The sequence below is a fragment of the Cebidichthys violaceus genome, unplaced genomic scaffold (assembly GCF_023349555.1).
Source record: "Cebidichthys violaceus isolate CVI_PGR_0920_01 unplaced genomic scaffold, fCebVio1.0.p SCAF_24, whole genome shotgun sequence".
Lineage (NCBI taxonomy): Eukaryota > Metazoa > Chordata > Actinopteri > Perciformes > Stichaeidae > Cebidichthys > Cebidichthys violaceus.
This window is the reverse complement of record NW_027176417.1, coordinates 4,761,789-4,786,287: the sequence shown is the minus strand read 5'-3', so window position 1 is coordinate 4,786,287 and position 24,499 is coordinate 4,761,789. Positions and strand designations below refer to the sequence as shown.

The window sequence follows — 24,499 nt, the reverse complement described above, 5'->3', positions numbered from 1 at the left end:
ATTAAGCAAAAATGATTACTATTATTGGGTTGTATGGGTTTTCAGAAGGCCACATCCACCAGAGTTAATTTAATACTATTTTTAAACACCCACCCAGAGCCATATCAGCTCTCTGCAATCACACTGGTTAAATCCAAGTAAACATCACTGAAATACCAACACTTAGTCACCGTGGAGGATTATCTTTGAGCGCTATCACTCCTGAAATAGCTATTTCCCGCCCTTCTATTCGCCGCTGAAATCTACTCTGGTGTTATTTCTCTTGTCCCGCAGATTAGTCTCAGCGGGTGTACCGTTTTGCTGCCGTTGGGGAAGAAAGAACCGCCTCTCCAGATCTGATGGATCAAAGAGCTGCTGGGTTTCTGATCATCTGAGATCGCCGGCTGACGGCCTGGTGCGTGCAGGGCCTCGTGTCGGCGTGCGCAAGAAAGACGTCAATGCACCAGCATTGTAGCAGCCGGGAGATTATTTCACCCAGCGCCGGCTTGCGCACCTATGATGAATTATTCCCTGTGTTTGTGTCCGCCATTGTTGAGAGCACGCTGTTGCTTTCTTTGATGTGGATGAACTCTGCAAGATGCAGGAGCTCAAGCAGGGACAGACAGTCTTAATCCAACCCAGTCGTCAGATAAAAATGACGGCATGTTTCTGGATACGGTGAATGTCTTCACATGGCAGAAACGCACAATGCCCTTTCAAGAAAGGTGGCGGCATGTTACAAAAATCTAAAAGTTATTATCTTGTACGAGTTTCTTGCATACGATATGGAGGATCATAGAGACAAAGTAGTTGTCACCTTTTCTACCTTTTTGGACGTCTTTGAGCGTCGGTCAAAGACGAGTTGCTTAACATCTGCATGTATAAACATGAGCTGTACCCATTCTTTTGACGCATCTGCCCTCTCCAGTCTCACTTTCCTTATTTTTTTATGATGGGGCCGGTTTCATGCTAATCGTCTGCACCTGTTGAGAGGTGCTGCCCCTGCCACTCCCTATCCTTCTGCAGATGTCAACCACCCGCTGACTCTGTCCCAGGATAAATGTCATGCAGAAGGATAACGTGGGGGGACAATGAGCCCTTTCTGCTTGCATAACTTAGCAGAATAAAGACCAACTTTCAGCTTTTATCCGTTTCTTTTGCTCGCTTTCTGGAAAAGAAAGTGCTCACATTCGCAAACACTGATTGAGGCTACCGTAGCTTTAAAGGCTGCCAATGTTCAGCTCATCTTGTCCTGTTTTTTTGCTGTTCTCAATACAAATAACTGGTTCTGAAAAAATGGTTTTGTAGTTAAGGAATGCAGGAACATTACATTTGAGAGTCTAATACGGTTGTTACCATCATTAAAATCTGTTTACTCTCCACAAACCTCCAATCTTGGATTCTGCTCCAAATACAGATCCAGTTTTTTGGGGATGTTTTTTTTTCCCCTGAAAATAATGAGACATACCGCTAATGCGGTCCAGATGATGCACTTTGTTGTCTGTTTTTTGGTGTCGGGATCATCGGGGAAATGATTCTCTCCGTCTCTCGGATCACTCGAATGACCCATCTGTCATTTTGCCTGCTCTCCCGTCTTACGTAATTAGGGAGAAATTGCCAAGAAATCAGGATGTGCATGCTTCTTCATCAGATAATCAAAAGTCTTTTGAAATGTAATGAGGAGAAAACAATATCTGCGAAGCATTGAAGATCGTCTGGTATTTCTCTAGCAAGTCAAGGCCAAAATACATTGTCAGTATGAAGGTTCGGTGTACCCCGACGGCTTGGTTGGTGGCCCTACGCTTCAAACTAAGGCGCTCTAGCCTCAGTTTTAGAAGTGTCAGGGACAACATGTCAATCCAATCGTTACATACAAAGTGTCTATTCAAAATAAAGCCCTGTCTGCCGGCATAAAAATTAGGCACAAAAGTGGAATCTGAAAAAGAAGCAGAGAAAGAAGGCAAGGAAACAGCAGATTAAGAGGCGGAGTAACAGGAGAAAGAAAGAATAAGGAGTAGAATGAGAGGAAGAGGCAAAGAGAAACAAAACGAGACAGAAGAGAAGAAGAAGCAGACAGGAGATGGAAAAGAAGAGTTGTGGTAACGCGAAATACATCATTTTAGAAATAACAATAGTTATTAAAAGATAATCACAGTGGAATGAACTCTAAAACTATCAATTAACCAAAATGTGTAAAAAATGACATGGTGTACGAGTTTATAGGCAGATTATAGTAATTCTGTTGTTGTAATAAGGCCTTTTCCAACCATGTAAATTCCGTAAAATCCTAAAATATATTGTGTTTGTCAATGCATGAAGAATGGTTTGGACTGTGAGAAGTTGCCGCTATCTTCCATACAAATGGGCTGTCGAGATATGATGGAGACACTAATAGATTTCCAGTTTCCACTGAATGCACATGAATTATTGAATTCAAGTGTTCTTTCTATTTTTTTCCTTCAATCCAGCATATGATAAATATCGAACGCCATCAACCTCCATAATGATTCATCATTCATCACGTAGCACCAAGTCACCGTGTGTATTCTGTGAGATTATCAAAGTAAAACAAGCTGCTTTATTGTTTCCTGAGATAAGATTCCACGCCAGCGAGGCGAGATAAATCTGTTTTTTTTTTAACTAATAATAATAAGTAAACTGTTTCTTGCAGCCTCATCTCATCATTTTTCGCTGGAGATGACATCCCGCTGTTTACCATTTCTGCCCGTTATTTACAAGTCAGTGTTTGGACAATAAATTGTGCTTCTCCTGCCGCTCCCACTGACCTCCACACAAGATGAAAGAACCTTCAAGATTCTCCAGTTCGTGTCTGCGTGGGCACTCTGTCACACAGATACTTTTGTCATCATTACTGTTCGGCGGGATCACATCGGTCAGGAGCGGGGGAAACCCACACTTTTCACTGATCTGTCCGGGGTGGCAGCACAAGTCTGTCTCAATCAACGCGTGGACGTGGAGACTGCAAAAAAAAAACCTGTAGTAACCAGATAAAGGCAGGAATGCAATTAATTCACCAATAGTTTACTAAGTTGTGTTGAGTTTATAAGCAGTTTTTCCAGAAAATTTCCTCATAAAACTGCTCCATTTAAACTCATGTGCATATCAATTAACTTATCATTCACTATTGGAAACTTCCTTCCATGTATTATGTGTTGAATTATATGTTCGCCAAATGCAAAAGAAAAAAACCTGAAAAACATTTTTACATTTCTAGCTGACAGGCTGCGCACTGACTAACACATTCCGTAGGCTACAATCAGGGTAACTGGGAAAAATTATTTCATTCATTATTTTCTTTATTGTGAAAAATAATAATGACAGATTGCCCTCAGGGTGTTAAAATAGATGCAACATCAAACAAATAAGCATTACCATCTCAGAGACAGTGTTAGTTGACCAGCTATTCTGAACTGCAGCAATTAGAAGCAATATGTGGAATGCAGACGGAGACAGCGAGACAGTGTGAAAGCAGCAGTGTGCGCTGGAAATAAACCGTGGTAGAAAGCAGAAGAGAAACAAAACTATACCAGCTGGATAATCACACTGAATTGATATTTAATTTCCATTCCATATGCAGTGTGGAATCATGCTCGTCATATGTGTTTTCTGTGTAGACGTTGTTATTTTGCCCTAAGCAATCAGTATTGAATTATATATACATACATCCAGCTTCAAAATAACAGCTTTTAAAGAAGAAAATAACGCAGGGACTTTTATTATAAAGACTTAATTGGATCATGGGTTATGCATCACTGAATTAGCAGATCTTTGTTTGCGGCTATTCCTCAATAACACACGTCTACTTATACTGCAGGGAGGAAGAGTCAGCAGCAAAAATGACTTTATAGAATTTATAGCAAATGAAATGTGTCATCCACCGACATACAGACGCTCCTTTGACCACGAAATGTATGGGATCACTATCAGATCATACATGAATTATAGTTTTCAGTCGACCCAGAAGCTAGATAGCAGTTGCTTGGGATTGCTAGCCTCTCACAATAAAGACAACCTGCACATCTTTGTCATTACCGTCCATGCTTTTTCTTCACGGCAATTTTTCTGTCGCCATTCTGGTTACGTGACAAGACAATAACCCCATTCTTAATGTCGCCAACAAAGCTCTGATTGGCTCAGTTATTTCTCCAGTGCAGTACGTGCATTGCTGAAAAACAGAAGGGCACGTGTTTCAGAGGTGAAATTCATCCTGCCTACCTCTAATAAATCAGAACAAGGTGTAGTACAAATGGCACTGGCATCAAAAAAGTGCAGACAGGAACACTGCGCTGTGAAGTAGACAATGATTAATGGAAACATTTATTGAAGCCTTTGCCTACACAAGGACTCGCACCCTGGGCTCCTGCACTACAAAGTGCAGCTAAAGCTCTCCAGTTTGACTACAACAAACCAGCAATACACTAGACTGTGACCCCTTTTGAGGTTAAATATATATATATATATATATATATATTTATATAAAAAGCAGATCAGAGGCACGGAGTGTCAGAGTTTCAACATCTCAGAGCTGCACTCCACCCAGACAGAACCATATAATTTGGTGTTAAGATGTAAGTTCAATGATAGAGACTCCGAGGCTGACTGACTAGAGGAGCTTTTCTTCCACAGGACAATGACATCGCCTCACGTGGTGGGAGCTTGTGAAGCCATTACCTCGGGTTTTCTGTCTAATGAAAGCGTCAAGTGCAAGGGCATGAACGACGTTACGTTTCAAGTCAAGTATCATTGAATTCAGGGGGTTTTCCAGGTCAGAGGGATATATTTTGCGCATACATCATAGTTATGGTGGCTTTGTGCCGTCTTATCTAACAACTCCGGAGACAGATTTAAAATAGACTGAATTTGACCTCATGTGTTACATCTCTGGCATGAGACCAACCAGCCAAGCAGTATATGTGGGAGGATCACTGCAAGTATGGAACCTTTAACATGTTTAAATTAAACATTGTTTTGTGTAACACAAAGTATTTATAGTTGGACTGTTCTCTGCAGGTACAAAGGGTTGAAGATTGTCTGCTCTAGTCCTTGTGATGAACAGAAATTCCGGCAGCCCTGAACTAGTCAAGATTCGACTGAGACATAGGACAAGTCTGAATTGCCTCCTTTCTGAATCAATATATCAAGATTGAACACATCATCAAAAAGGATGAAACGAAGGGCCCTTCAGCGGAGACGCTTCTTTTGAGTGCATTTTGAGGACACAGCTGGAGTGTTTTTTGCAGTCTTTTGTGTCCCCAAAAGTGCCGGGGAACTTGTCATTGTGAGACCTACTAGCCGTAAGTTCATTCAAGTAACACCTTTTCAACAGCAGAACATCACAAAGTGCTTCACATTACACAAAGGCAAGCCCAAACAAGTGGCTCTTGAGCTGCTTTTTAAAAATGTCAACAGGTCTATCATTTTGTTTTTAAAGTTACTTTGTAGTAACTATAAGTACGTCACTGTGAGGACCTTTTGACTGGTTGTAAGACGGATGCCTCAATATGACCTACATCAGTCAGTGAGACGGTTGAAAGTTATTCTTAATACTCGTCATCGGTGCCACCAAGTCAGATCCGGCGCTAAATTATAGCAAATCATGCAGGTTCATCAGAAACTCCTTCAGCTCAGACATCGATGGGGTCTCCGTCAGCCACCAGCCCGCCACGGACAAACCCAGAATTAAAGTTCCTTGTGGTACCTTTAAGAGGTGGTTGAACAACAGCTCATTTGAAATTAGGCTGCCAACGAATTGTTCATCATAGAGAGCACACAAGGATGAATCTAGCAAATTATAATCTTAAATAGATTGTCATGAATGTCATGTGGCACTAAGAGAAGTTTTCACACTGAGAAGTCTTCCGAAGTCTTCACAAGGCTAGTCCTTCAAAGGAGACGGCCCCCGAAATGGGACACAACTAAAGTAGACCAAGTCTTGAGACTTTTTGAAAAGCAGCCTAGAGACCAGAATCAAACACTGCAGCCCTGGTTATAATTATACAACAGAAGATTGGGGGCATCAGTTACTCATTCAAGGCAAAATATCTCATGCAGACTAAAAAAAGAGATGACAGAGGTGACCGGTTCAGTTTCCCCAAACGGCAGGGAAAATGTGGACGGGGGAGGTTAATGAGAAACACGCTCAATTCCCGTTGAAACGTCCTTGAGAGCAACAATTAATCCCCACCAGCTCCGGAGGAATTCCTCTGAGGCTACTAGTTGAAGTCTGAGGTCGTGCCGGGCAGCTCCCAGGTGTGAATGTGTGTAAGTGTATAAAAGTGAAGCGGGGTCATTCTAAAAAAAAAAAAAAAAAAAGCATGCATGCTCAGTGATCCTTCCCGGCATAAGTGAAGGTCGGAAAAGTCTATTTAAGGTTTTTGACGAGGCAGTGAGCGGAACCAAAGTTACCGGGGCTACTGTAGGTCAGAGTCTGACAACAGAAAAGTCCACACAGCCCGTTCTGCCATTTCTATAAAGTTTCACAAAAAGGTGTAATTTCAAACGAACCTTGATTGTTTCAGGGTGAGAATTTGGATTGGATGACACTTCAAAGTTTAACTCACTTATTGTCTGTCTTTTGTGGTGTTATATTCAGTTTTTTACAAGGTCAATTCCATCCAGGCGCTGCACTGCATCCATTCGTTCAAAGGGAAGAGGCAAAAAATAAAGGGCTTCAGAATGACACAAGTTGTGATTTGGAGTGACACAGGAGTGGATTAGAAAAGCCGAAGGGCAAATAGATGACACACGCGACGTGAAACATACGTGTCAGCCGCAATCTGCTTCAACGTTCTATTTTTTTGTATCCAATAAAGAGTGTTTATTTAGAAACTTGGAGATGTAGTGAATCATAAAGTTGGGAAAAGCCTGTGTGAGTGCCAAATGCTTGAAAATGTTAGTGTTTAGATGGGAAAACTAATTACAACCAACAGAAAACATAAAACGATAATAAATCACTCAGGAGGGGGATTTTTGCTCCGGATACTGTTATTGATCAGAAACCCCATCAACAGCCATATCACATTACGGTGATTTTGTGCAATTACTTATCAGTGCTTTAATGGCAATTGGACCGTAACTCCACACGGCCTCAATACAAATGTTGTCTGTTTCAAGAGTTTCATTCCCCTCCCATCAATCTCAAATTGTTTACCGATCAAATATGCGCCGGATATCACCGCCATCAGATGGTTGTATCACAACTTTTTTCTCAGTTTTTTTGAGTGGCAGGGCCAAGATCCTTATTGACTGGCATGTCAGTGCTGTAGATCTGGCCAGTGGGCGGGTGCCGGCCTAATTAGTTCACAGTATAAATAGAATCAGCAAAGAAAGAAAAAAAAGAACTAAATTCATGTGCTTTTTGTACATATTGAAGTATTTCCTTAAAGGCCATGCTCTAAAGTATTCAGATTAAATCCGTAAGTGCTGTGTATAAAATCACGGAGGATTCAGCGCATTCTGGATTAAATGGTTGGAAAGAGGTTTGGGATAAATATTTACTTATTGCTGCCTAAAGGAGTTCACAGTACAAACCTTCACCCATAATGCATCTAGTTATTTCGCATTCTCTTGTCCGCAAAAGGAAGCAAACGGGGTCATTGACGCCACCCTTCCGCCACAGGGCATCGAAGCTAACTGTTCTACTAAAGCGAACCAGGTTCATGTTGTCCCTGAGCCACCACGGGAAACGTTCCACTCAGCACAAACCATCAATTTTAGCTCCTCTCAAAACTACAATTGACACATCCCTGATGCATCCCTGATGGCTGCCGTCCGCCATGCGGCGGCAGATGCGTGCTGGATGGCCGGCCGGCGTATCGCTCCCCGCAATGTGCCCGCTCCCTCTAATGTGCAGTAATGATTTTGTCGACTCATGCAAACAAAACATCAGCAAGGACCATTGCCCCCGACCCCGGTAGCCTGACTAAATGCCAAATTCCCTCCATCGCTCCTGGTTTCCCACCCCTTCCGTGTTATTGCAGTCACAGAATGAAAAATAATCAAAGCCTGGAAACCATTCAGGAATTTGTTGGCAGAGAAAGAGAAAAATGTAGATATGTATTTCCCCTCCTTTTTCTGTCTCTCTCCCCGTTTTCCCCCAGCAGGAAGACTAAAATTATAAATCATCTCCCCGCAGACAAAATTTCATGCTCGATGGGTGAACAACTCCAGCATCTGGTGGGGTCCTGTGATGAGGTGCGTTCCAAGTTTCTCCCTCTCCCAGCTTCCCCAGGGCTGATCCCGAGCGCTGTCAGCATCCTGCCAAACGTACGTATGCAGCTGAAATGATAAGACAAAAAAATACAAAATTTAAACTTAAAAAGGAGATTAATATTTAGCAGGTCTGTTCGCAGTCAACCTGCTCCGCGGGTCTGACGGCGTCGCAAACGAAATCTCCGTGGTGGATTCATGTCACATCACAAGGTGTGTGCACACCTTATGGAAATTCTCCTCGGTGAATGCACACGGGACCGCGGAGTGTGTCCAGACATACCTGTATCCCTGAACAACAAGCCTGGAGAAGATGGTTTGGCTTCCTGGGCTGACATGCATGATATCATTGACACCGCGGTGACTTCAGAGAGGGAGGAAATTAACTTGTTTTATTAAAAGACTTCAAATCCTGTCGGTGTGGAGAACATTTTGTCTCCAACGTCACATTAATGCGCCCAAATTACTGCTCAGGAACTCAGCAAATCATCCTGTGTGGTATTTTTAACCTGCCTGAGTTGTTAGCTTCTCACTGTGGTTCTGATTCAAAACAGTACACTCACAAAAGACTCCTTATGCAGGTCTTCTGCTTGTTCAGCGAGCTTTATCGGAGATGAGTGTGTAATGAATATCTGTCTAATGAAAAGCCATAAAAAAATGTTGATAAATAAATTAGCGAATTGCATATTATATTCATAAAGATGTGTTTGGATGAAAAATTCCCAATTGGCAAATACAATTTTTGGGGGTTAGATGAAAAAAGTGCTTTCATGAAGTTTTTTTTTTTTTTTTTGGCAACTCAAGCCCAATTTGTTGTGGTGTTTCAATTAGACATGTTTTCAGAACAATGGTCCTCATGCAACAACCACTCCTATGGACAGATTTAATAATTAAAAACGAGGCCTATTTGCAGGCCTCAGCTCGAATAAAGATAAGAAATACCTAATTAATTGTATAAAAAAAAAAAAAAAAAAAAAAAAAAAAAAGAAAATTTCATATATTTTTGAGATGAGAAAAATCATGGAACTATCAGAATACATGTTACTGGTTCACATAAGATAAGGATGGAACACAGCAGAACTTGGAAAACTCAAAAGCTCGATCTTGAAAAACAGCACTTTTAGGGTATTGTTTTTTGGAAAGTATGGGTATCCAAGACTTTTAATATGCTGGGCTCTTAGAACAACTGATATAGGCTCTATATACACAGCTATACATAGATACAGTGAAACATTTATGAAATATAGAGCATTTCAAATTAGAAAACTGATCAAATATTCCAATATTTGAATAAAAAAGTATTTTTTAAATTCAAAAACACTCTATATCACTTCTATGTATCACTCATGATGTTCATTGAATCAATAGACCGAAGATTGGACCTTTTTTGAGTGTTTTAAGCTCTTTCTATGCCCTTTTTAGTTATTTAGTTTAAGGTCAAATCCTGCTTCGACTCTCTGTTCAGGGCTGTATCTCAGCCCCCCCTTCTCCGATTTTCACCATTGAGACATCCTTCGAACCGTAGGAGCCAATAGAATTGCCTGGAATTGAAAGCTAGATGATTGACAGCACTATTAGCCAATAAAGCTCAAAAAGGTCCAGCTCTGAAATCTGATTTGCTGAGCTTCCAACCCTCTCAAGAATCCGAGGAGTGTCGGAGAGCCACGAATCGAACGGATTCACACGGAGCACCAGCAGCTGGACAAACATGCGTTGGAAGTACGGAGATATTCCATTTTTTCGCTGAGATTCGACCAAAAGTAAGTACAATATTCGATGAAAGCTGTGTGACTTTTTGTGTTCGAAGCTGAATATCTCTGCGATGGTTTACCGGGGAGAGAAATGGAAACTATGTCCGTAATCTCCGTCAGGCGCTCGTGCTTTTTCATGCTGCATGTTCGTAGGTAGCACGTTGCTAACGGAGTGTAGCAGCCGTTTTCTCCGGTCTGTCCCAGTCATATCGAGTATGATTTATGATATTTTGTTATTTGTTTGCTTGGCTGATGGGAGATGTGTTTGTCTCATGTAGAAGTGACCTAGTTCATGTTGTTCCCAGGACGCTGAGGTTTCTGCAGAACTATAACATCACTATATTCGTTCTTCGTGGGTTCTCTGCCAGTTACTTTTAACACAAAACTCTCTAAGTTTTGATGTACTCTGCGTCCAAATGGGGGACCTACGGGTGTATAAGGTTTTAAGTGGCATGTACGAGGGATTTAGAATTAAGGACATATGGGGCAGGACTCCAAGCCTTATATGGCATTTTTGAAGCATTAATTATGCAAATTTACAATTTTCATCAACGCGTCATTTAGGTGGCGTTCGTCAGGGTTCTGCTGGTGATTGACACCGTGAAGTTAGGAGCGTTTGCTGAATCTGATGTGGCACACGTCAAATACAATCCCTTCACACAAACTACAGTTACAATAGAGCATTCCCCGGAGTATTGAAATATCTGAATATGTCTCCTTAAAAGCACTTGCGGAGTTAAAGTGTACAACAGCTTTTGAGGTCAGGGTTACTTTCATGGTAACAATCATTTTTTGCAACACATCTAACCAAAAAGCAAATGATCCGTCATCATAAAGGTGACTTTGCCCACGCTAAGGCAAAACTGCAACCCACGACCTCACCTGTTGGAACAGTGGGTGTGATGGCAGACATCATTAAGCCCAGGGATCTTTGCTGCTATTTAGAAAAGCTTGTTAAAGGACCATCAGTCACTGGAGAAAGTGCTGCAATGCAGGAGGAATAATTTGGCTGCGAGTATACCCACACTGCAAGACCAACATTTTGGATAAATTAGCTTGCGTAAGCTTCACTGCTTTTGTATGTTGGCAGCGTAGGAACAGATGGCATATCTTACTGTTTTACCATCGGAGGAGTGTTGTTGATATCTAAATCTAAATAATTCTTTCAGATGGGGACTCTTTTTCCCTAAGTGGAAATGAAAAGCAGTCATTTAAAAAGAAAAAGTCTGCAAATTTTTTGTTTATTTAAAAACTTTGCTAAACCCGTATTGATGTGCGGGATTAATGCAGATGGGAAAAAAAAAAACTTCCGCTCAGTCTCTTTTTTGATTTTTTTTGCACACGCACCGTCCCAGATGTCCCGCGAATGAAGAGAGCAAACGCTGGCGACAATAAAGTAAACGAGTCCACCGGTGTAGCGGCAAACTTTTTGGCACGGACACATGCTCGGCTAACAGGGGAAACAGCTTTCCACAGAAGCACAAGCATATGGCCAGCTCCTGTTTCGACGACAAGATGCCGTGTCACCTTGCTGGCCACCTGTAGCCTGGTGACCAGCTGAGAGAGAGGCGGGGGGAGATTTAAGGTGATTCGCATACACAGGCCGACATACATATTTGCCTTCTATTATCCCAAAGGCCATATGCTTATCTTGTTGACCTTTGCGGTGTCCGACGGCATGTCACACACTCTGTCACCATGGCCAGGCAAGCGTGAAAGATAAGCCGGTTTGGGGGGGTCAAGAACCTAAAAGCTTTGGAGAAACATGGTCCTGAGCCTTTGCGCTTTTTTTTTTTTTTTCCTTGCTCTCTCCTGACATCTTTTCCGATGCTGAGCACGTCCCAACTAGCGACAGCGATTTGCATGATGTGATCGGCCTCTGCCTTCCTGCAGCTCTTTAGAAGTGTGTGTGTGTGTGTGTGTGTGTGTGTGTGTGTGTGTGTGTGTGTGTGTGCTGGTGTCTGCGTGCATCTGTATTTGAGTTTGTGCAGGCCGACTGCCAGCCAGCTGAAGCTGCAAGGGAAGGGTAAAAAAAGGGCCTTTGAGCCTATAGATATCTCACAGAGCAATCAGGGAAAATATGCTCAAATACGTGACAGGCGAAGTGCGTCACTTGGCATGCATCTTTAATTCTGTGTGAGGTCTTTTTTTTTGGGTGCTGTGTACTGTAGCATTGCTGAGTCAAGGTGAGTTGTTTGTCGGGATGAAACTAGGCCAGGTTTGGCTGGGTGCGGAGCGTGCGCACACACTTTCACACTTGACTCATCAAGTGCGGAGAGAGATCTAATCAGCAAAGCCGGTTTCCTCTGACGAACGTTCAAAAAAAAAAAACGTCCACAAAAAGTTATTCCTCCTCAAGTGTTCAAAGGATGTTTACCTCATGTGGCTATTTTTTTTCCCTCTCGCTCTCTCTCTGCTGTTATTGCTAAATTATGAAAGCAAGTGAGCTGAAACACACTCTCACATTTCTCTTTGGGAGTGATGAGAAATGTAATCATGAGCAAAAAGCCGCGTGTTTTCTTCCCTTTAAGTAAATTGCAATCGCAAAAGCTAGGGGCCAATTCCTGCTGTGATACATGGAGGACGCGGTACGTTAACAGCGCCACTACACGCCAGCAAGCGTGACGGAGATCTGGGTAATGAGAGCGAGATGATCAGCCGAGGTTCCGCTGGCGTTAATTAAACGGGTAGGAAATACGGCGTACGAGTCGCCGGGCAGAGCCGGGAAGACAACGCCGTAGGAGGTAATTTAGTGTGCACTAGTGAATGAGCATACATGCACCTTTTTGGAAGCCCCTCCCCCCACGTTTGTATTGATTAATAAGCAAATTAGGAGCATTTTCTAACCAGAGAATGAAATGACAATTGCTTGTTCTGCATTTACGATGATCACTTGAGCCAGGGGCCTTTTTTCGGTTATAATTCAAACATTGTACGTGATCCCTTGTTTGTGGCTTTGTTGATTTGTCACATTCGGCAGCGTAATGAGGGATTCCAGTCACAGGCAGCCGGCGAGGGCAGGATGCACTCTGACTGGGAAGGAGGAGGGACGGAAGAAGAAGGCGAGAGAGGGAAGGAGAGTGAGGAATAAGTGGAGCAGTATAGGAGGGTGAGGAAAAAAAACACAACATTTTGGACGGAGAGAGAGGGAGAAAATGGTGGAGAAACTTGTCGGGGGAGGGAGGGTGGAGGTTGGAAGAGGGGGCAGTGCGTTGGGTGAGGATGTGTGGGAGGGGGGCGGGCCTGAAGGAGGGTGTTGTGAGGTCAAGGAAGGTTCCAGTGGGTGGTGTGAGTCGGCGGCCAGCACGTGGCCACGGCACGTTGCAGCGCTCCGCGAGGCAGAGCTAACACTCTGGAAAAGGAGACTCGGCAGGGGGAAACAAAAAGACAGGGGGGGGAGACAAGAGTAGATCTACTGTAAAAGAGGAGTGTTGCTCGGAGTGAGGCTCCCGGCTCACTCTCTCTCTCTCTCTCTCTCTCTCTCTCTCTCTCTCTCTCTCTCTCTCTCTCTCTCTCTCTCTCTCTCCCCCCCCCCCGTCGCATCCCCAACTGGCTTCACAAAGTGCCAATAGCCCGGGTTCGTCCTCTGGCATCGACGCCTCCCTCACTCTAACGGCAAAGCAAAAGCAGACAGAGGGACCACACGGAGCGAGGACATACGACGTTAGCGAGTAATTAAGAAGATATCACATACATAGCGTTCATTCCTCTAATTGATTCACTGACTTAATTGATTCCCAGTGAATATATAATGACAGCAGCTGTCACATTTCCAGTTTAAATGAACTCTCGGAGCAGCTTTATCTGCGAGTCGGTACGGATGGCACTATTAGAATACTTCATTACATCACACACTGGAGTATTGTGACAGCAATGTAAAGCTAATCGTGTTTGCTAATGCCGTGTTTGCCATGGCTGTTGCACCGAGATAGACCATGAATAATGCATTGCTCCTGTTCGTTTCTACACACTTCTTGCTTTTGCTTTGCAGTTATTATTCAGTTTTGTTTGGCTGAGCGTTACTTTTCCGTACTGCGTTTGTCCCTCCAGTCCTCAACACTGACCGCCGTCTTCATGGTGCATCCGAGCATGCTCATTTGTTCGAGCGCGGTTTGATGACGATCATTTTGGCTTCATGTTTTGAGCTTTTTGGATGTGAAAGGCAAGGCCCTTAAAGCAAGTCATCTACATTAAAGTAAAAAAAAAAAAAGAACAGCCCATAATAATCAGCCTTTCAAAGATTCATATAAGGAGTCGAATTGCTAGACTCCTAGTCATCATTGCAAAGCCTCAACAACCCTTCATAGTCGATTTTGAGCCTCCTAAACCCACCAAAAAATGGACCAAAGGTTGTGTCAAGTGGGATTATTGGCTCAAAAAAGGGAAAAGAGAGCAAAAATGTGAATGTCATTTCAAAAGTAGGTTGAGCAAGTCAGAAATAGCTTCAAAGGCCTCCGACTTGAGAACAAAATCCCAAGAGTGCGTCTTCTGAGGTAAGGAGTAAAAAGAAGAAAAAAAGAGAACCCAATGGAGGCTTTTACGCGTTAAACATACCTAAAGCTCGCTTGGCAGCTTATTTATTAATACTGTATCAGTTTACAGTAAATAACAAAAGTGACTTGGTATTTATCAGAGAACAAAGGTAGTTGGTGTTTTGCATTCAAATCTATAGAATACAACATGATTCAGATTGGTATTTTTTATTAAAACAACTTTTTAAACTTCACCTTTTCAACTCTTTTCCCCTAAATGATGAAAATGTCTGTTTTTCAATGATTCGTGCCGCTAATAAATGAAATAAACCTTCACTGCTCGACTCGCTCTTTCTTGGACTTTCTTCCAGACACAAAAAAAAGTTGAAAAGCAACATCTCAAAATTTCTCTCTTCTATCGAGTGCTGCAGGACAGCAGTGCGTCTATGGCTCAGAGAGCCGCCCTCTAAGATCCCAACAACAGAGCAAGGAAAAGGGCAACGTAGAGCCTCCCTGTCCAGCCGCTCCACCACCTGGCCTTCTGGATGAGGGTTCCGGTGCAGCAGCGCCTGTGGTGCTTCCCTGAGCAGCGAAACACTCTGGACTGTGCTCTGCTAATGCCAGTACTTGAACTGAATGGCAATAAAAAAGATTTTAAAAACTATGGATGCTTTAACAAAAGTCATTGCGGTAATCACTGCAGTGCACCAATGCGTACGCCAGCTTCAAATAAAGGCCATAACAATTAACACCTGGAATGCATAACTATGCAAATTTATGAAGAAGACCATTACAATCCAACATTACTATTGTAAATGACTCTTAAGAGGTTCTGTTAGTAAGGTGAATATTTCCTACAACCCTTTTTCTTTGTTACCTAAGTTAATCACTTCCTGCTAGTTTTTATTTTGTAAGTGCCTTTTTACGTTTTGGCTCCTTTATTTTGAAGTCATTCTGGCGAAACCGGAAGCAGATACAAATCACGTCAGCGTATAGTAGCTTGACTTCGGATTTAGAAAAGATAATTGACGGTGTAGACTAAAAGAAAATTGTTATAAAATATTCCTCTGCAATAAGTGTTTATTAATTAACGGTTAAGCACCTAGCTGGAACGGGAACAAGGTATTGTGTGTTTATTGTGCGTTTGATGTATTAATGTTGCAACTAACGTTAGATGCTAATGTTAGCTTAGCAGATATAGCTAAATGACTAAGCTGAAATTTTAAGCTAATGCTAGATTTCGGTTTTTAGATGTGTTTTTGAGAAGTATATATGAGAGAAAATGTTTAATTAATGCTCCCATGTATATTTAAATGTAATTTAAGAAATGTTTAAACTGTTCTATCTATTCTGTAGCTCTTAAGGTGTTTGTGTTCATCAAAATAATGATGACGGTTGAGCATAATTAAAGGCCTCTGGAAACATCAGTACGCGTCACCATTGTCCGGCTGGGGTCCGCTACAACTATTTTTATTAGTCTTACATTTTTTACTATTTTAGTTAACTATATTTTGGGGATTTTTTTTTTCTTTACCACTTCAACTCCTTGTCCATTCTGCCTCTCTGTACCTCCCTCCAGCCACATTCCCACTTCCCCCAGTCATTGCCATTCTCTACCTGTCCACCAGATGGCCACCACCATACAGTTCTACCCCTCTGCACACCTGCTTCCACTTTCCCTCGTCAGGCCTGCAGTAACACTCCCCTCCAGTCCCAGTCACCTGACCTCTGCCGTGCACCTGCTTCCACTTTCCCTCGTCAGCCCTGCAGTACCTAACTGGCCCATTTGAGCTCATTCCCTGCTATTACTGTCAAAGTCGCATTGTTGTTTTATGCATTTGCTTTGGAGCCACATGAACCTGTATCTACATCTTGTACCACCAGAACCTGAACCTGAACCTAATCTGCATCTGCCTGCAAAACCGATCCTGCTTACCCATGCACTCCGTTACCTCTCTTTGGACTTCTCTTCCCATGCCAGTAAGCTGGTGTGTTATTATTATTTCTTGCTGCCTTTTGTGTAATTCTATAAATATAACATAACGTTTTGTTTTTTTCTCATTCTAGACCCATCATTATATCATCAACTTGCCAGCGCCATGCTGTCAGCATCTAAAGGTCAGCAAAACACTTAAACTTGCAAACTGTTTGTCGTCGTCTGCAGTTTGGCTCGCATGAATCGTCTGCGTATTCTCCTTGAATTGCTCAAGTATATGCTATTTGTCTTTTCCCCTTCTTAATTATTCATTCATTATACATTTAAAGGACCATGTACAATATATAAATGTTACCATTTGGTGTACGAGACTCAGCGTAAAGTTCAGTTTTGTCAGCCGCCACTTGGCAGGTCCCAATTAAAACATACACCACTGTGTGTATGTTTTAATTGGGACATAGAACACCACTAGACAAAGGTTATAATACAACATTACACACAAATTATTACACACACCATGTCAGCGACAAGTGTTAGTATGTTGGAAACTGATAGCAAGGATATTTCAGAAAAAAAGTGCCCATGAGACCCATGGGGGTTGTGTACCATCCCAAATATCATGTTGCCTTGAGAGCATCATCATTCCTCAATGGTTCGAGTGAGAGACATACCGTTTTGTTTGCGTTTCAATAGAACAGCGCTAACGTGCAATGCCCTGTTTGTCCATGTGAGGCGTTTGCTTCGGTCCCTAAAACAAATGTGTAAAGTTGCGGATGGGGGTGGTTAACCCTTTTGCGATACGTTTAGGGATGGATTCTCATCTTCCATCTTTGTTGTTGACGTATAGGACTCGCTGTTTTGTGTTTTGATTATTCTGAGAAGAGGAGAGAATTTGGTCTAAGTGCATTATAGCGACAAAAAATAAGATGCTAAGATACGGCTAGAAAGCAATTTAGACCAGAAAAAGACATCCCGATTTCTAAAATGCATCTTGAGAATCGAGGAGCAAGTAAGCTTGCGGAAAAAATGGAACGATAGACCGGTGTAACCGTTGTCTTTTCGCCACCAGTGACAAATAAGAGGCGTAACACACAGCTGGAATAATCTCAAACCATGGAGGGATTACTTTTGTAGTTATTTAAGAAGATCAGATGCCCGATCAAACTTTCTACCCTTTGTTGAATGTGTCTCTTCATATCACTTCTATCATTACAAGAACGTGTACCCAGATTTGTGTCAGTTAGTGGTTTGATTAAACCCCCGAGCGCGCGCGCACACACACACACACACACACACACACACACACACACACACACACACACACACACACACACACACACACACACACACACACACACACACAATCGCACCCTTCCCTGCATTGGCAAGCACACACATCTGAAACATTGCCTTCTCTCTGGATGTTTTTCTCTTGAAATAGTCCCTTGCATGCCTGCAAGTATGTTACACGTGATTCAACTAAAGGCCTTAGAGCTTCTTAATGGTTTCCTGTATAAACCCACTCCTGTTTAACGAATGTAAATGGGAATCGAGGGGCCCTGTAGACTGTGTTGGCACTCCCTTAGTTCTCACCTTCAGGAAGTGATGACAGCTCGTTGTGGCACTGGGTTGCTTCCTGACAGCAATGCCTCTTGATTAAACGTAGAAAGACCTAGAGATGAGGGGCGAGCTGCATGTCTTTGCCATTTCTATTCCATTTTTAAGGTTTTTGTCTAACTTAACAATGAAGACAAATTGGCCAGAATACAGCGCGGTTTTATATATGCATTAGGCAGAAATGAGTCACTTAAAGGCATTCTCACTTTTAAGACGGCTCAAAACCTCTGATTAATCAACTATTTTAGACCTCAGCTATGATTTTGGACGGCAATTGCGTTTAACATTAAAGCTCTTTAGCTTCATACCATTTATCTATTCATGTCACAAGGGTCACTCTGATTGTATGGATGAAAAGGTTGCCGAGGAAAGAGCTGCTCTCTTTGAGAGCAGCATTATTTAAAGGTGTAATCATTGCCTTTGTCAGCGTGATCAGTGTGAATTTCTTTTTTCTAATAATCTACCATACAGCATGTGAAAATACATAATTTGTTTTCAACTCTCACTATAATTATTGGTGTTGTTTTGAAATTACAGTAATCATCACAGTTCTGTCTCAAATACAATTCATATACACCCATGCTAAACTAGATCATCTATAGAAATCTACTGCTCGGACATTTAAAAGAAATACATGTTTACACAACTCTGTATTATTTTAGTAAGGTATACTGTGACCCTGCTGTTTTTGTAGGATTTTAAACTCCAAAAAAAGGCCATTGGCAGCAGCGCAGCTTCTTATTTAGCGTTGTTAGATTTATTTTTTTCCCCAACCGCACTATGCGAAGACCCGCTCCACTCCGCCTCTGATTGGCTAGTACCCCACTTCTCTTTTGCAGAATTTGTTAAGTTTATTGCTGATAAACAAGATTGGTTGGCAGGGTTAATGATTTCAACTCCGATGTGGACGTTTTTATACAATGGCAGCCTTCTTATATAGGGCTCTCATATAATTACAACTTTCTGACGATATGAGAATTGCATATGGATGGAGTAATATTACCATCCTTTAAAAAAAAAAAAAGGTTGCCAACCCCTGATCTAGACCTCTGCCACTGATTCCCACAATTTGCATCCAAAATCCCAAACCGACATGGTCAGCATATGAATAGAATCAGTGTGATTTACACTTCTTACTTACACAGTAATCATGTTTTTAAGTTTTCCTCAACATTGGCAGTTATCTGTTCTTCCTTGGGTACATTTCAAAGAGGACCTACTGACAGATAATTCGGCAAACTTTGTATGGTGCCATGTTTCCATGTTCCCAGTTGTCTCAATTTTTCCCGAGGGGACTTTGAAAACCCCTGATCTGTAGAATGCTGCAAGGCTGGGAATGGTTGCAAGAGACTACGTTTCCATCACTGATCAAAACTGACACCTGAATTTAATTTCTGCAAGTAGGGCAAATCCATGTCCATGTTTAGTTAGGTGAGTGGAATGCTCTGCACTCCTTAGGATCTGATAATTAACAAAAGGGCGCATCACAACCAGCCTTCTTATCATTTCACTCTTGCTAAAAGTAATTTGTGTATTATTGCATTCATCTTTTTGCAGATATTTCTCTGCTCATATCCCTGGGGTAACCTGTACTGCGTGATGTATTAAAGGTGTCTTTAGTTCTGTCTTCATGAAGGCATGGGAAAGTTTTTTTTTTTTTTTTTCTTTTACCAAAATCCTTCATTAAAACTACATTTCATAACCTCCAAACTCGAGGAGGGATTAAATGTCCTCATTTCTTTTCTACTCTTGCAGTCATTGAAAGTCGATCGGGATAAAAGTGTCAGCCAAATGCCTAAATGTAATATTAATGTATTCTTTTTTTCCTCCTTTTCAAAAAAAAAAAAAAACTACAGAGGAAGACTGCAGATCTAGTCCATCATCATAATTATTTTAGTATTATTCCTTTATTGGTAAATGAAGTTGGTTGAAATGACAGCCAAGTAAATGATGATTGGAGTTTAATCATCCTCATCAATCAAGCGAGTCAATCATTTTAATTCGGCCTCACCTCGGCTGTACATGTGAATTAATGCAGGAGGCCGGGCGAGGACATTGGGATTCAGCACATGGGTCCCGCATCGCCCTCTGGAAGTCAGGGCATGGTTCAGCAGACAACATATGTCATGTCACCAGTCTATTTGCTGTGCAGTGGTGGAAAGGCCATAAAAAAAAAAATAAAAAAAAAACTTTTAAAAGGAAGACATTTTTTGAGCCATCATTCTCAAAGTTGAAAAATAAAGAGAGAAACTGATTCTGGTTTCTGCTGGGTTTTTTTTTTGTGTGAAAAAGCAGTTGGCAGCGTCACTCACAGGGTGTTTTTATGAAGATGTCCTTTCATCTTCCCTCGAGTTAGGATTTGCATCAGCCTCATTGTAAATAAACACCCTCTGCTTCAGTTTAAAGAAACTCTAATTGACATGATGTAAATCTATAACCATACGTACGAGTTAAGGCCTCGGCATGCTTCAAACCAACCCTCTCTCTTCGAAATGACGCCTATACAAAACTAATTTACACCTGCAGAAAGCTATCGCTGCCTGGATTATCTTTTTCTTTTTTTATCAACATAATGAAATAACCGTTAATGACCGTTTCCTCATATCACAGCTACTACAGCACTGTGCACTTTTAATTGTTATGTCTAGGCAGTCACAGCATTTAAACGTAAGGTTAGGGAAAAGAAGTGGTCTCGGTTAAAGTCACAATGAGAGGTAATTGAACCACACCAGACACACGTTATCATTCCAAGCGGAGTATTTTTGTATGTCGCAAAACAGAAAAAGTAAAGGTGAAGTGTTAACTGTACATGTGTCTATAACCTTGACCAAAGCAGCCTGGTTAAAGTTGTGAAATGAGTTAAGTGAGATATGAAAGTTCTCTGAAGCTCTCTTTCTCAGTCGTTACATTTTGTGTGTGCGATGCCACGAATGGCGTCTGAGGAGACGATCTCCAAAAGGGATGCACGTCGTGATCCCCGTTTGTGTGATTAATTGTGTCATTACTACAAAGGCGCAAACGACTTGAGAAAGAGATCAGTAACATCACTTTTGCTTGTTCGGGGAGGTCAGAAGACACGTAGCATGTTTGAAGTATAATGAGGTCTTAAGACAGCTGACTTTAATATTTAGTCTTATTTTTTGGTGTTGTGAATAAAGTCAAATTCCTGTGAAACGTACTGACCAATAGCTACATGTCTTTTTTGTAAATTAATGAATTTGCTACAAGATGCAACTATTCTGTAATTATAGATTACAGAATAGTTGAAATCTCTCAAACTTAAATTGAAATGGCTGTAAAAACAAACTAATAAATAATAGAAAGGGACTAGAGACAAGTCAGATCACCATGTCACACAGGCCACACCGTTTAACAGTTTCTCACGCTGCTGACATGGTTGGTGGAGAATGGAAAGGAGGCAGCCAACTAAGCAGCAGCGCTTGTACCAGATGGATAAATTGAAAGCCTCGCTGTTCTAAGTGTGCGGTGACAGGCTGCCGCGGTGGGCGGTTGCAATTTCTGCTTTCTGCCTTGAGAACATGTGACGATAATCAGCGGGGCCCGGTCGAAAGACACGGCCGCATGGAGGGGCTGGGGGGTGGCCTCCCTGTTGCTACGACGATACGAAACAAGACGTGGGGGGGGGCGGTGATTTACCTGCTCACCATTCCTCCTCGTTAAAAAAAGAAATTGTCGGACTGGGGGCGACCTCTGGCTCACCCGGTACACCGAATACTCATCAGTGGTCTGGTTTGAATCCTTTGTTGTGCATCATCACCTCGTTCTCCGGCTGCTCTAAGATGGAGCCTGAAAAAAAATCAAAAGCACCTACTGAATGGGAATCCCCACGTCTGCCACAAAAGCAGCCGTTTTCAAGGTGTAGTTCTTGTTTGTTTTTTTGCGGAGGAGTGGGAACAATCACCCCGGCGCCACATCTTTAAATGCTGCTCTGTTGCACGACAAGCAGGTTGGTGTTGAAATCAATAACGAGATCAAAATCATTGTGTTGTCTTTCTCTCCTTTTTTTTTTTCTTCTTTTTTTTCCTTGTCACCCACACTTGTGCTTTAGGATGACTCACTACGGGTGTGTGGAGCTCTTTGTGTGCAAAACGCATAGAAAAAATTCTGTTAGCAAAACATGAATCACCCTCGTTGAAGCCGGGTTTCTGTTCATTTGGGAAGCAGCTTGCCAGTTTGACCATTTGTCATCACAATGTGGTGTTATATACGTACCTTTAAGCCTGGTGGATGCAATTTTGAATGCATCAGTATCTCTTGTAATCGTGAGTAGAAGGATCTTCAAGTGACGACGCATAGTTCTAACTCGCAAAGGCTCGGTCCTCTCTGGACTGCTGTCCTCCAATCACGAGCACACCGTTGCCCACTGGAACGTTGTGTGAGGGTAGCCAGCCAATCAGGATGCGCCTGCCCAAGTTTCATGAGCATTATTGAGCTGAGCCACAGTGTATAGAAAAGTTTTTAATTAATAAAGTAGGTCTACTTTATAAATATACATGATAGGGTCCTGTATGGCTGTATACATGCATAACAAGCCTTATTTTTACAGTTAAAAATACATACGTAAACATATAATTATCTATTTTCTAAAACATTCTTCTCATGTTCCCAATCTTTGGGATGTTATCCATAATTTTATGAATAAATGGTGTTATTCCGAGAACTGTAAGCCCTGTTAACAAACTTGTTTCTGCAAAAGTTAGATCACATAGTGTAGCAGTGCAAAAACTGAATGTGTGAGCAGCATTTATTATCACACACACACATATAACATGACCTCTGACATGTCTTCTCTGCATTATCTGTGAAATGCACAATTCCGCCCGTCACTTTCCATGTCAGTCATCCAACTAAAGAAATGCAAACGGACGCTTTATATACAGCATTTTATGCAACACAGCCCTCATACCGCTGTTCTAATTAGCATCGCGGTTTCATAAATCAGTATCTATTTGTGAGGATGAGGGTGTGAAAAGCCCATAAGGAACGAGGGTAGCTGGAGGGTTCTTCCTCTCTCTATTTAAAAACGGTCTTGGCAGCAGAAGCTTCCACCATGGGAAGGTCAAAAGGGCACGCTTCACGGCGGTCGGGCTAATTCAGAGAGTGGGAGCGTTTAAGTCAACACATATGGACACGCGATTGCATGGAAAAAGGAACGCACTTATGCATGCCCATGTGAGTTCATATGTAACAGGTGATGATCCCGCCGTTGCACCTGCAATCAAATTCTATTTAGAATCACTCATTTCTAGTAGCGGAATGATGATGGGTCAGTGACCTCCGGTTTCTTTAAATGGCTTTTTTCTCTCTCGATCTTTGATTCCATTTAAATAAAAAAACGGCAGTGTGTAAAGTGTAATTACGAAAGAAAACACAACGGACCAAAGAGGTCTTCTTTCCTTCTTCACATTCCGCTATAAAAGGTCATTATTAAATTCATGTATTTGTTTCCACAGCCAGAACACAGAAACATACAAATAAACACATATCTGATGTAACCACTAGACCAAATCAGGACGATAAGCTTTACTTTCATTCAATTTAGTAAGATTATTTATTGATATTTTATGGATATTTCTTTTCATTGCACTCTCAGTAGGTAGTGCTACATTCCTGCTGATGTACAATTTAGGGCTGCATGGTATTGGAAAAAACAAATGACATTGGAAAAAAAAAAGTTTGCAATGTATTCTAGGAGATATATATATATATATATATATATATATATATATATATATATATATATATATATATATATATATATATATATATATATATATATATATATATATTTTTTTTTTCTGGAGTACTTTGAAATGAAAATTAAGAGGCTCAATGAACAATGTTGCGCACTAGTAAATCATTTACTCATAATGGATGTTGTCACATTGAAGTCTATACATTTCTAACACTTTTATTGCAGACGAAAGTCTAAAATATAGGTTTATTAAGCGAGATCTGTAGGGCACAGTTATATGAATTGACACGGGAAGTACCACTGCTACTAGGAAGAGAAACAGCACCTTTATGATGTGTGAACCTGGCTGACATAACGTCCGTTATTAAGGGTTAAGATTATTGTGTGAACGATGACGGGGCAGCAACCAACCTGGATAAGAGAACGCTACTGGAAACCGATGCCTCACTGCAACGCAAAAAGCCGTTTGATACGTCTTCACTTCGAAGGATTACTTTAAATATACACTTTAAGAACATGAGCTGCCGGGTTTTGAGATGTTAATCATTCTAATAAGAAAAACATATCCCATCCAAGCAGTATAAACATTAGAAATCACAGTCAAACGTCCCCCCCCACTCTCTGCTCTTATCCATCCACTCTGGTGAGACGGTGAAGTGTTGGAAGAAAAAAAAAAACAGACAAAGACGAGACAAAGAGCAGCATCAATCCATTCGGTCACGGCCCTTTTTTTTTTTTCCTGCGCTGATCCAATATGTTTTCTGTAATAATACCAGGTGAGCTCGCATCCTAAGTGGGA

General features: G+C 41.6%; 1 long non-coding RNA gene across 1 annotated transcript in view; it reads left to right on the top strand.

The window, feature by feature from the left end:
* The first annotated feature begins 16,323 nt into the window (after window positions 1–16,323).
* LOC137878917 (uncharacterized) overlaps window positions 16,324–24,499 on the top strand; it is a 61,884-nt gene continuing 53,708 nt past the window's right edge. Inside the window, exons 1-2 of the long non-coding RNA XR_011103667.1 lie at window positions 16,324–16,411; window positions 16,499–16,549. This is a non-coding gene — a long non-coding RNA (uncharacterized lncRNA). The remainder of the gene's footprint in view (window positions 16,412–16,498; window positions 16,550–24,499) is intronic.